At 38.4% G+C, this 14,036-nt stretch overlaps 1 pseudogene across 1 annotated transcript; it reads left to right on the forward strand.

Moving 5' to 3' along the window:
- Window positions 1–1,146: 1,146 nt before the first annotated feature.
- Window positions 1,147–10,599, forward strand: LOC148741365 (uncharacterized; annotated as a pseudogene). Its single transcript, XR_015990789.1, has 8 exons — window positions 1,147–1,299; window positions 2,927–3,253; window positions 3,703–3,712; window positions 4,693–5,048; window positions 5,951–6,290; window positions 6,569–6,685; window positions 8,155–8,302; window positions 9,144–10,599. The product of XR_015990789.1 is annotated as an uncharacterized LOC148741365 (transcript).
- Window positions 10,600–14,036: the final 3,437 nt, after the last annotated feature.

Here is a 14,036-nt window from a genome sequence, read left to right on the forward strand (position 1 = left end):
CATAGTTTTTAGTACCGGTAGACTATTTGCCTATTCCTTCTCGAATTGATTTACATCTCACTGTGATAGAGAGACATGCGTGACGTATTGACATTTTCGGAGTCCAATCTTTTCCTATGACAGATTCGGATGAGTGGCAATGATCAAAGCTGGAGGGGAATGCACTTATCATGATTTCAGTGGGTGGTAGCGCCAAATGCCTCACAGATTGGCTTTTGTAATTTCATTACCTAGCCGGTGCAATCAGGAAAACAAAGTAGGGGTAACGGGGGATGTTGAGATCTTCTGCTAGTGGAGGACGAAGAAGAAATTTAAGCAGCAACTGAGCAAGACCTGGAAGTATGGCTGTGTGTGTGTGTGGGGGTAAGTGCATGAGTGTGCTTAACCTTTCAACTGTTACGAAAACGTTGCAAGTTTGCGCAAGCCGGAGGCGGGGGGGGGGGGAGGGGAAGGAGGCTGACAGTTATGAACCAGCATCTTATTCTCGTGTTCTCAGTGATAGTGGCTACAACATGAAGAGTGTTTCTGGAGGAAAAACACACCTTCGTATGATGAGAATTTTAATGAAATATTTATTTGACGTCGAAGCGTGCACCTTTGAAGTAGCATTCAATGCAAAACTAATTATCAGGTGTAGATTTTTAACTGGAAAATGCAGCAACCTCTCTCGGAAAAAAAATATACTTTGTCAACATCTGTTTTCCTTCTAAAGCGACGAGAATTTCAAAACAAAAGGTTTTCCCTTATAATAATCCTCCAATATACACTATGAAAGTTATCTTAATTTCGAACGGAAGAATCTTAATAATGACAGAAATAACCCTAAAGTCATAAAAGAAAAAATCTTAAAAGAAATAATCTGCTCGCGCATTTTCCAGATGCCGGAGAAAAATTTGTTTAGGTAATGAAAACATCTGAGTAAAATACCGAAACATAGGATTTGGTTTCGAACCTTGGTGCACTCACGTCAGACGGGCGGGAATGTCATGGGATATTAATAAAGATAAGCGCACATGTCATATCCAGCATGAAAATGACGTCTTAGTCAACAAAAATGTTATTTCGTTATTCCACCGTGAATAGCGTGATTCTAACTATGTAATCGGCCCAAACTAGCAACAGACGTAATTCATAGAAACTGAAAGAAAGTTATTTGCCCTAGTTTTTTTTATTCTGTTTGCATTTATCTACGGTTGGCTGTTTCGCAAGGTAAAATCTGCATTGGACCGAGCTGATCTAACTTAACTTTAGATCTCTGCCAAGTAAATTTTCACAATTCCTGTGACCTTCGATTCTAAGGTATGATAAGCTGTGTTTTTACACTTTATTGTTGTTAACCCATCCATCTCCAACTACGTCTACAGTTGAAACTAAGGGAACATAAGCAGCGACCTGACCATATGAACTTATAAATTTGAGAAACAAGCGGAGACTCAGTAAAATAGTCTCCAAATTCTCAAAGATAACCCCGTTTCTTAAAATACACACATATTAGCACTTTTGGTTTGCGATTTAATAGGAATTTGAGATGAAGTCTCACTGATTATCAGCGCCTCACTGTATTCTAAAGAAAGGTCCCTTGTTGTGATTACTCCGTGCAGCGATTTATCATAGCTCTTAGGATGTGTTGCTAAGAATCGACAGATGACCAAGGGTATGGCTCAACTCTGAGCTTAACTTTTAATCTACGGTTAAAAAAGATTCAAATTGACAACATAGTTCTTTAACTTAAGAAATAGCTTCGATCACCCTTGGGCTGTACCGGTGATCGTTCCCATGTTTTTACTCTTATTTATTGTTCAATATCAGGATTCTCCAGTTAGTTTTGCGGTGGTAAAAGTCATGACGCACGAATATCTAGAATAGAAGCAGACTGTTGCAAACGTTTCACAACAAACTCATGCTCTTATCAAGATTCTAGATGTTTGCACACCTGCATTCGATAGAAAGTTAAGTTGGTTGGCCATTAGAATCTTGAGATGATAATTTATTGTACACCGACGCTGAGATGATGAAACTCTGAGAATATTTCTAGACGAATCACCGAGTGATTATTACATGCGGAGAAAAACAGCTGAAAAGGGAAGGGATGTTTCAGTTTTCAAAGGAAGTCTTTACCTCGATGAAAAGCCATTGTGCATTATCCTTAGAAACAAAATTGAAAGAAGAAAAATGCTTTCCTATGCAAATACTTTTCGCATATTTATTACTAAAAGTACGAATAATCAAGTTTCACATTATCCAGAAAGCATTAGCACACTAGTTTGGAGCACGTTTTAGATATGATCCAGCTCTTTTTCGAAGATTAAGGCTAGAAGTAGTTATTGCAAATGTCTTGTGTTTGTTTCGGTTACAGTGAAGGCGCAAATTGCAGTTATTTTTGTGAGTCTTGAACCCTATATCTCGTGATAGTTTATTCACGTTTTTTAAAGTCTGCTTGAACACCGATTCTTCTAACAAAACATAGCTTTATTTATTTCATTTCCATCCTCTCAATCGAAACATTCAGATGTTGGAAAGTGCTTTGTCGAGCGTGGAAGCGCCCGTCAACACGTTTATCCTTGAAGGTATTTTTTGCCTTCGATCGCTCGAGAAAAATGGAAATAAAAGTTAGCTGGTTGCTTCTGCTTGGAAATAGCAGAGTTCTTGAGGCGAAAGAGTCTTAAATCCCATTTTTTTTCAGAAAGAGAGTTCCTCACTGATTGAAAAAACGCTGCTTTGTTGTGTTGTATTTATTTTGTCACACCGTTAAAGTTGTTCAGAGCTGTTTGCTGTAGTTTAGTCTAATGCAAACGACTTTGCCGATAGTGATTGCTTCTAGACCTATAGAAAATGCTTTCAGTCCATAATCATCTGTATAATGAAATACTGCTTTGTGTAAAGAAGGCTAACACTTTGTGAAATTGTTGTCAATTTTTTTTTCTAGATGATAGCAGACGCTCTACGGAAGTTTTCTAAGCAAACTTTTAGCGAAAAAACGTTTCCAGTGCTTCACGGCGAAACGGCGAAAATACAGCCTGGGACATTAGCTGTAAAAAAACATCGGTCAGTATGGAAGCGACCCTATACAAAACTTGAAATGGTAATCCTTGCAGAACTAGGAAAATATGTCAAACGTGTAGAAGAAATGAACGCCTTTGGCGAATCTTTCGAATCTAAGATAAAAGAAGAGGTATTTGTATTGAAACAAGAAATCGACAAGGACAAGCTTGTCATGGCGGCCAGGTATGAATCTCGGTTCAAATTAAAGTGCCCCTAACTCCTAATTCTCTTCTAAGCCGTATGGAAAGTTCTTCTGTTTCTGATCACACTGATGAAAAATCGGCGTCGTAACTTCCAAATCGCCAACTTCAACCTAAATGTAATGCTTTGGGGGAGAACAGACACCAGAGTCCTCTGACTCGATCGAGTAATTGGAATCCATGTGGTCTCCTGCTATTGTTTTGATGATTTGAAATGAAATCGGTGTCTGAGGTTCAAGATAAGCAGCTTTAGGTTCAGAAATGTCAGATGAAACGTAGCTGATCGCACGATCGTCTCGAATGCTGAGAAATTGGATTCCCCCGCCGACGTCATATGCACACTAGGTCCCAGATGCACCGTAACTGTAAACCTTCATAGATCCGCGAGGATGTAATGGATAAGTCTATTCGGTTTTTTAATCTTCACTAAATTAAGAATTCTTTTGGAAAATAAATTTAGAAAATGAGGGGTTAGGGGCACTTTAATGAACTGAATGGTCATTTCTATCATCAATTCCTTTAACAGTGTAATATGAAAGAAAAACATTATTTGGGCTGCATGTATTAATATCAATAAAGATTTAGAAATGCAAAGACTAGCAAAAACTAACGATAAAAACCGACGTTTCGGTGTCATCATGACGCCATTGTCAAGGAGAAATAAAAAATGAAGTTTATGGCAAGGTGTAACACTAAATTAGCATAAATATGTTACGAGCTAATTAAACAAATACTTTTGCGCGAATTGAATCGCTTTGCACGTTCAGAGTGGGTTTTAAGTCTCTGATGAAAAGCAAAAACAATCGAACTTGTTACTACACTTTTTCAGAATGCTAAAACGTTCGTGTGACCATTGTTCGTGTGGTCATACCTTTCAAAGATCAGGAATCAGCAAATTATGTTAAGAAAGAGCTCAAGAATCTTAGCATGAAGGTGCAGACAACTGTCCAGCCAGTATTTGTTAGCCGCAAAGTTGGCAAAGATCTTAAAGTACGAGAAATCAAGCCACAGATTGTCAACCAACAACGCGTCGTTTATCAATTTCAATGTGACCTGTGTGATGCGGGTTATGTGGGCTATACACGCGGACACTTACACACACGCGTGGATGGACATAAACGAAAGGCATCTTCAATACATAAACACTACCACGAACGGCACAGCGAAGTCCCGAAAGACCTACTGAAACGTTTTAGCACTCTGAACGTGCAAAGCGATTCAATTCGCGCAAAAGTATTTGTTTAATTAGCTCGTAACATATTTATGCTAATTTAGTGTTACACCTTGCCACAAACTTCATTTTTTATTTCTCCTTGACAACGGCGTCATGATGACACCGAAACGTCGGTTTTTATCGTTAGTTTTTGCTAGTCTTTGCATGTATTAATGCCTGATTAAAGTCGACTTAAAGTGAAAAAAAAAGAACTACAATGTATCTAATGAAAATAAGAAAAAACTCTCAAAACCGTCTCCGTTTCCTTGAGCAGTTGGTGCTCCTGTCTTCAAAATGAGTCTAAATCCTGTTTTTGCATTCCTTTTTTTTTCTCTTTATCGAGAGCTGAAGAGTTCCATGAAGGTGTCGAGGGATGCTTGGAAGGAACCATTGAGTTAGGCGATGGACAGGGAGATCTGAAACTTAGAAAACTTCGCCAGCGCTATATTGAAGATGTAGACCTCCGCAAAATACTGGGAGAGACTAACCTTGACCCTAGCAAGTTGAAGAATTTTGACAAGCATGTATTGCTTCTCATAACCTCCGTGATTTACAGCGAGAAATTTGAACTGAAAGGGAGAAGATTGGTGAAGGTATTAACTTAAACGCATGTCGTAATTGAAATTTCATCCTATCAAGACTTATGACGGGTTCTGTAGAAGCATATGCCAAATAAACACACTTTCAATTGATTAAAGTGCAAAATTAGACCCTAAAAAGGCTCATTCATTGCTGAAGTAAACAAATCACAGGGATGATCCAGTGGAGACAGCGATCGCCTTCCACCATTGTGAACATTAATTTCAGGACCAGGCTTTGCATGCAGGTGTAGATCTAGTTTTTTTTTACAGAATATGTTCGTTACGAGGGTCTCCACGTTCCGAATTGTAGTCGTTCGTCTTTTTTAAGTTTTGTTTTCTTTAAAGTACCGACAAATGAATTCCTGCACCTTAAACATACGTGTAAAGGCATCTATTGATTGTCATAAAGCAGAATTCATTGTTAATAACCACCTTTCAGTATAGTTAGGCATCATTTGCCATAATTGAGTATCTTTCTCAGATCTTTAGAATCGATTTCAATTTGTCTTGAATCAACTTGTATGGAACTGATTTCGTTTTGTAGTGAGACGATCTAACTTTTTAAAGTACTCTCAGTCGATTAGAAGTCGATTAAGTTCTGCCAATAGAATCAATATTTGTCTTGTAACAAGTGAGCAAAACGTCGTCGAATCAACCTGGGACGCCAGTGAACTGTTGACCGAAATCTCTCAAACTCATAGTCAACCTGGATTACGTGGATATATTTATCAAATCATGAATTTATTTCTCTTGTTTCATCCATTCATTTACTCTTTAACTTCATCTCATCAGGTATTTGTTTATATATTCTCAGGCTGTAAAGTTGACTGGTATGGTTCCTCTTTGTTGGTTACAAATTTTTTAATTAACATCGATAACTTATGGTAATTGTGATTCTACTCGCTTTATTTTAGACTGAACGGCAAGTTGAACTGGCTGAAATTGAACATCTGTGTCCACTTATAAAGTTTATTTTGCCTCAAAATCAACTAACGCAATTAGACGAGACCTATCGTCCTCCAGGGCTGGCGACCAGGACCTCAGAAGCACCGTTTCTCTTCAAGTGCTGTCACGTCGAATTTGACAGAGAAACTAATCGACTGGAGATCCGCGAAGGAGAGTTTATCAAAAAAATTGTAGTCAAGGACGAGTTAAAAGAAGATTACAATCAGGTGGACTCTGATGAAGAGGAAGATAAGGGTGACCATTCATTCGTGGATCTCTATGGGCAAACGGACGAGGCTGATTTGATTGGTTAGAACCACAGTTTCTTCAAGACTTTTAAAACAAGTGGAAAAAAAGGGAGCTTATTTAGAATTCTAACCTCATGCTTCTCGTTCTTTAAGTCAATATCTCCAATAATGCAGCTCTTGTGTCTGAATTAAAAAGTAACCAGCTTCAGGTCCATAAAACTCTTTTCCTTTCCCTCTTTTTTTCCCTTTGATAAAAATATTTTCCTCCAGAATTCTATGCGGTAAAAGCGACGCTCTTACTATTATCATTTTTTTTAAAATTTTATTCCCCCTACGCAGATTATTTCACAAAAGAAGACTTCCAGAATTTGGACACTTGAAATACTCCAGGATGTCCTTTTACCCTGCAAGAGTAGAAAACAGCGTAAGGCACTCGTCGAAAAGTATCTCTCCTGGGTAAGATATGCATGTCGAAATAAAACATACGTGTTAGTTGGTTAGTCTTGTCCATCCTGTTCATTGAAATAATTTTCTTTATGTTTGCTTGAATCCTAGTGTGGTTTCATCTGTTTCTCTCTATTTCCCCTTGGTTGCATTAATTTAATAATGCTTATGATTTAATAATGCTTCTAATTTAATAATGCCTCGGTGCTTCTGAGGTCCTGGTCGAATTCCATTCCTTTTTCTCAGTTTCTAAGACTTCGTCGTTTATGTTGTGATAACTCTTATTTCCACCACAAATCAGAGTCAATGTGCCAGTTTTTCGATAAACGTGGTTACCCTGTTTCTGTCGTTCAAACGGGTTACCACCGCGCCCAACTTATTGATCGACATTCAGCACTACAAACGTCGCATAAGGAAGATTCCGACCGCATTCCATTCACTCTCACGTTTCACCCTCACAACCACTCAGTTAAATCCATCATTCTTAAAAACTTTCAATTACTTCAAAACGATCCAGAGACAAGCACTATCTTTTCGCAGCCTCCGCTCATTTCATTCAAACGCGACAAAAACATAGGCAATTTTTTGGTCAGAAGTTCTGTTCAGACTAATGACCAACCAGGCACTTTTAAATGCGCTCGTGCACGACGCAAAACATGTCCTTTCATTCACAACACTGATAAAATATCGGGATCTAAACGATCCATTCGGATCACCGATCACTTCACGTGCACCTCCGCCAATGTAAACTATTGCATAACTTGCACTTATTGCAAAAAGATATACATCGGCAAAACAGGCAGAAGAATAGGTGACCGATTCCGAGAACACCTTCGAGACGTGGAAAGGAATGACAAGGACACATCGAAACTAGTCGCTAGACATTTTAATTTACCTAATCATTCTAAGCAACATATGGCAATCTGCGGTCTTTCCTTACACTTAGGTAGCACGGAGAGCCGTAAAACTCTTGAACAAAAGCTCATCTTTCAAACCGGCAGTCTAAATCCCACAGGGATCAACGAACGCTTTTCCGTTTCACTAATTTATTCATGTTTTTCTCGTTGCCATGTTCCCACCAATAACGTAGCTCCATTTGCTGCTTTAAAAGCACACACAACCCACAATTCCTCTATTCGCTCCGACGAAGAGCTAACGCTCGAAACGTCAGCTTTTGTAATCGTTACGGTGGCCAATTTACCATTTCAACTTTGTTGATATATCCAAATTATTAATCTAATAAAGTTGAAGATCTTGATATGTCAAGTTTATTAACACCATATACACCCCCACACGTGGTTCATTTTCGCTGTAACTGAGTTGTACTATGTTGAATAGACTTAAAAGGAAATCAGCAAATACCAATAGATACGCATCTAAAGTGTATTTCCTCTTAATTATAAATCAGTCTTTTCTAACGTCTACATTTTGTCTCTTTTGACAGTTTGAAACAGCATTGACAACAGAGGAGAAAATAATCCAGATCAAGGAGCCAATCACCTCAGATGACTGTTTTCCTCTCAGGTGTTGTCTCCCTACCATATAGTGAGGGATCAACCATACTGGACCTGACAGTTCTCGAAAAGAAGCAAGTCCATGGATATGGGATTATCTTTAAAGTTCTGCACGGTAAAAACGCATCCCCACTTTTCTAGGCTTGTACCTGCTAATAAACCTCATATATATTATTGTCTAAGTTTTTAACGGCTCTCGCTTCAACCGTTTTTATGTATTTCAAAATTTCGCCCCATGAATGGCTCATCAGTCATTTCTCCTTATAATGTAACCAGAATACCTAACAGAAAGATAAGAAAATGAAATATTATATTAAAAATTTTGACCACACATTTGTTGAACTAACTGAAATTAAAGAAAAAAGCAGCAGATTATAGCCAAGAGAGTTAATAATGTGATTTCCAGTCCTAGATAAAGTCACTGGTTGCTTGAGAATAGGTCATATTGGACCAAATATGATCGAGCCGCCGGAGACGGAAATTTCCCAAAAAGTCACACTGCAAATAAACTTTCCTTACCTTGTTTAATGACTCATGAATCTTAGAGATGCAACATGAAATGCTTTATGCGGCCATAGGAAAAGGAGGCCAGTTCAAAATATCCTCTGCCATCACATGGTTCGCCCAGCCTGAAAAAGTAGTTAATTCTTCTTTTAACTACTGGAAAAGTTTCCTTGAACAGATTGCCTCTTAACCGTTTTTTTTTTTTCATTGCAGTCGATCGTAATCATTTTTGTTCCCGAAAAATGCGAAATCCCATTGTTCCCCTTGCCTGAAAAAGTAATTAATCCTCTTTAAGCAACTGCAAATTTTTCTTTCAAAAATTTAATTATTTGTTTGTTTTTGTCTTTCCGATTCCAGTTGAAAATATACATTACTTTGCTAAATAAAATACCATGGAAATAATCTGACTCTGGTCAACATTGACTAATAATTTCACTAAACTTTTTCAACAGATCTACCTAACGAACAGTGGAAAGAAATTGAAGAACAGCACAAGTCGAATACGAAGAAATAAACTGTTTTTTGACATGACAGGGTGGAAAAAAAAAAAAAAAGAAAGGAAAAAAAGGAACTCCAAGTAAACTCTTGCAATCATCGTCTTTAACATAACCATGGTTATTCGGTCTAATTTTAGGGAAATACTCCTTACACTACTTGCTATCGTTGATAAACTCAAAATATTTACCAGAGGAAATAAATTTTGTTCCAAACAAAGTCTGTAGTACGACGTTATAGATCTCGATCAACCGAAGAGTGAGATGGGGCTTATTATGACTTGGAGCTAAAAACAATAATGCGATTTGCAAAAATTGTTCTCCGAGTCGCTAAAATCAAGATAGCTACCTAATGTTCTCTTGTCCAATTGTTATAAGCTGGTTATGAAAAATGAGATTAAATTCCCTAGTGCAAGAGAATTGACATTTTTTTACAGTCTAACCTCTATTAAGCGGCCACCCTCGGGACTTTGAAAAGTGGACGCTTGATAGGGGTTGGCCGCTTAATAGAGGTACAATTTAAATTGGATAGGAATGGCATAAAACATGATTTTATTGACTCTATATAGCAAAATGCTTTTAAAAAGTGAACATATATGAAGATAAATCCAAAATTCTTTGTAACAAAACATCAAGTACATTTCCAGCCCATGCATAGTTCTAGCTCTAAAACAGAGGGCACGTAGGGCTTATGGCCCTATAGCTTACAAACTTTCTCAAGAGGCCAAGAAAGAAAGAAAGAGCTGTTGCGAAGGGCAAACAAGTAAACACAGGGGCCGGCTATGGTTTAGAAATTCCATGCGAGGACGGCTTCACAGGGGACGAGTTTTCAATTCAATGGTTAAAATCAAAACTTGAGAAGCATGGATTTTTGTAGATTTCCAGTACAGTAGTGATAAAGTTTTCCTGTACAGATTTTGGTTGTAACAAAACATTGGTTCAGCTCTATCTATTGTTAGCTGTTGTTATGTTTGTATAGCGCCGGATGTGAAAAGTTTGCACGTGCATGTGGCTTGTGACTTGTTATGGTGGAGGTTAACTTGCAGTTCTTGTTTTCTTGTTGTTATCAGTTATCGCCTTATATCATCTGTCCCCATTTCGCTTGGAAAGATAATTTGCTGGCCGCTTAATGGAGGTAAAAAACCATGTAAATAGTACACTTGCGACGGCAAAAAGGTGGCCACGGCCGCTTATTAGAGGTGGCCATTGAAAAGAGGTATCAAATACAGCAGTTAACTGACAAATAAGGCGGGACTTTAGAAAGTGGCCGCACAATGGAGGGTGGCAGCTTAATAGGTGGCCGCTTAATAGAGGTCGGACTGTAGTTGCAAACCGCAGTAGTTTCCGGTGCAAATATGTTTACTCGAGTCATTTGTGTATGTTAAAACTAATAAAGAAGTACTCTATTGTTTCATCTCATCTTTTTGAACAAGCACTTCACCATGGCATGTCCTAAAAACGAGACAATAGACAATAGACGATATACCATAGATTATTGACGCGAGACGCGAGACGGGAGACGATAGACGACAGACGTCAAAACTGTCACACAATCGCGTAACGTCACATAAATCTTTCATTCACGCGGCGTTATGTCACCAAATTCAAACTGTGATGCAATCTCGTAAATGCATGTCACACATATCTTTCTTTTTTTAGAACAGTCGCCATTCCCTGTGGGTGACCGCTTAAGGTTACTCTCAACAAAATAGAGTGCCTTGTGGAAAATCCTACGCACGCTTCCTGGTTCCTGAGAAATTCTATGTTAAAGTTGGACAATATAAAATATTTCGGTTGTTGTCACGCTTAGGGACGTCATGAGATAAATACTTCGAATTTCGAAAAAGCCTCACACTCTTTAGTGCGTTAAAATCTGACGAACATTCACGCCAATTTTCATCAAAATCAAAATATTCTACATACCCTATTAACCGTTGAAGTAGAGGTAACTCGCGTAAAAACAAACCTGGAGCCTTCAGTCTCCAATGAAATTCATAGTTTTCGCAACTCAAGCGCGTGTCTATGTTAGGAACCTCTTGGCAAGTCTCGTGACAGAGAACTCCTTTGCAATTCGCGAGAAAGTTATTTCGCGAAACGGGAAAATCTAATTTACGATGGATTAAGACAAAATCCAGAGAAAAAGTGAGCAATTGGCAAAAAAGGCAAGGGAAAAAGAAAAACTTAACTTCACATTCTTCGGCTGGGGCTCTCACTGGACAGTTGTGAATTTCGTAACCTATAAACGTGAAAGAAAGACTTATGTTACATAAACGCGACTGCGTGACAATTTTGAGTTCCGTCAAAGAATCCATCGCCGATCCACACTTAGAGCTTTAAGACTTGATATTATGATCAGAAATTGCAAAGAGTTCATTATTAAACCGATAGTTCGCACTGCTTTTCCTGTTTTAGTATGCATGAAGCTTTGCTGCATGAAGCTTTGATGAACGTAGAACAACTTTATGTATACGATTTTGCACTTTAAGGTGGCTCGTACCGGTTTTCATATTTTTGATGGTTTGTAGCTTTGAAAGAATACAACAGAAAGACTGAGCAAGGCCAGTTGAACACTTTTACGGGGTTGAATTACATAATCATTGGTTATCCAAAAATAAGTGTCATTTCGTCACTAGCAGTTTCCATGACAACGCTTTCATAGGCTTATTTATTAAGTCGCATTTTTTAGCTTGTGGCTTAAATAATTCGAAAACTAACCCGGTGACCCCCTGATTTTTTTCAGTGATTGCTTTTGGCACTTGAAAAGGAAAATGCACAAAGATTTTTAAAAAATTCTACGGAGCGGAGTTTCAGAAAATCTACAAAAAGGACTATTTTTTCACATCACAAATTTCCTTCCGTAGAATTTTCTAGTTTTTTTTCTGATGATTCCTTTCGACGTTATTATCATATTGGAACAATAAAAAGAAGGGGTCACCGGACTTGTTTTCATCCAATAGCTTTCGTGAGTTTAGCAATTTCCACGCGCGTTTTAAAAATCTGGATTCTATAAGGTCGACATTTGCTCATGATCTGTTTTAGCTACCGCTGACGATTGCGTGTGCTCGCACGAGCACCTACGATCTGATGTTTACAGACGTTTACTGCTAAGAAAATCATTAAACAGCCGTCAAAAACAGCCTCCCGAGCTCATCTTAAAAATCCTACACATGACTTCTAGCTATATCATATTATTTTCCTTTAAGTTTCAAAGTCTTCTTCCACTTCAGGTAGATTATCCTTCATTTGAGTTCTTCTTTTTTCGCCGTCGCAAGATTTCATATCGGTTGAATATTTCTTTTAAATGTGAAGTGAAGCAACCTTTACTTCTCCGAAAATCGTCTTCGTTATCTTAGTTTCTATCTCCTGCATTCATAGTGGCCGCTCAACACATCAGATACAAGCTCTTAGGTAAACTTCTCACAAAAGTAGAAAAAATTCCACGTGCCGTCATCTTTGTTTTGAATTTTCATCTTTTGATCTCGCGCTTCTTTCGCACGTTTCTCTCCCGCGCGTCACGCAAGAGTGACCTGTTCCTCGCGCGAGGAAACTGGAACGAGCCACCTTAAAAGGATATTTTCCGCTCTTTTTGAGAACACGCTTTGTTTCGGTTGTTTGAATTCTTGACACCGCTCTACTCCTTCTTCGCCTTACGTTATGTTGAAATCTCGAAAAGATTGTTACGTGGTTTGTTTTAATAAAGCACATTGTAAAGAAAATTGTAAAGCAGATTGTAGAACAGGTTTGTATCGATCTGTACGAGCGAGCCTCGAGTCTTCATCGAAACAGGAGCCAAAAAATGTGACGATCTTGGCCACTTGATGTGTGCGTTGTGTGTTGAAGGGCTCCAAAGAAAAAGCACAACAATAAACCGATGATTCACGTACTTACCAACACGAACTGAAGAAAGCTCAGCCACTTTCCAATATGGCTTCCTTGGTGTGTCTGGTGAACGTGGTGGCGTGTGCAAAAAATCCGATCGAGGTCCTCCTAGTTGCGAAATCTTTGGCTTCTCGATCCATTTGACGATTTTAAGAAGTTGCGGAATTATGACTTGATATTATTTCATTTATTGCATCATACAAACATTTATCCATTCTGTGCACTTGCTAATAGCAACACAGAAGTTTATCTGCACGGCGAAGCGGGGAGGGGTGGTTGGGGACAGTACAAATCACTTCCGGTTCGGTTCACTTCCGTCTACGGAATACAACCTCCGTCTGCGGTCTACAACTTCCGTCAACATCTGCTTCACCACAATACACTGTGGTCTCGAATAAATGAGCTAAAAATGGTCAATTTTTTTTCAAAAGATAATCTAAATAATATTAATATATAAGGGCCTGTTCGCACTACGCGAAATTTTGTTTGTTTTGCAACAAAATCTGTCAACGCGAAACTATTTTCAGTGCGAACGAGTTTTTTGACCCACCAAAATTTTTGCAAGAGCCACCAAACTTCAAAGCTGCCGTCAACTTGGTTTTTTGAGGCCTACAATTTTTGTCGGGCGAGAAAATCTATTTTCCCTTGACAGATACCCTTCAACTGGTCATCAAATTTCGTAATTGAACGTTGCGTTAGTAAGTTGTCGAATGACTCTCTCCCCATTCTCAAATGTCAATGGAAGAAGGCTTCAGGGAAGTTACGATTTCAAACCATGATTCTACAGGTCGACGGCAGCGTCGACGCTTGTTGAGCAACAACAACAACAACAACAACAACAATAACAACAACAACAACAACAATAAACTTTATTTAAGGAGGGACGCTCATTAACCCAAGGAGTTATCCAACATGAGACCCTCACACTACTGAAACATTGACATAAAATATGAAAAAATACATAATGACAAA

Source organism: Stylophora pistillata, chromosome 1, assembly GCF_964205215.1.
Source record: "Stylophora pistillata chromosome 1, jaStyPist1.2, whole genome shotgun sequence".
NCBI lineage: Eukaryota > Metazoa > Cnidaria > Anthozoa > Scleractinia > Pocilloporidae > Stylophora > Stylophora pistillata.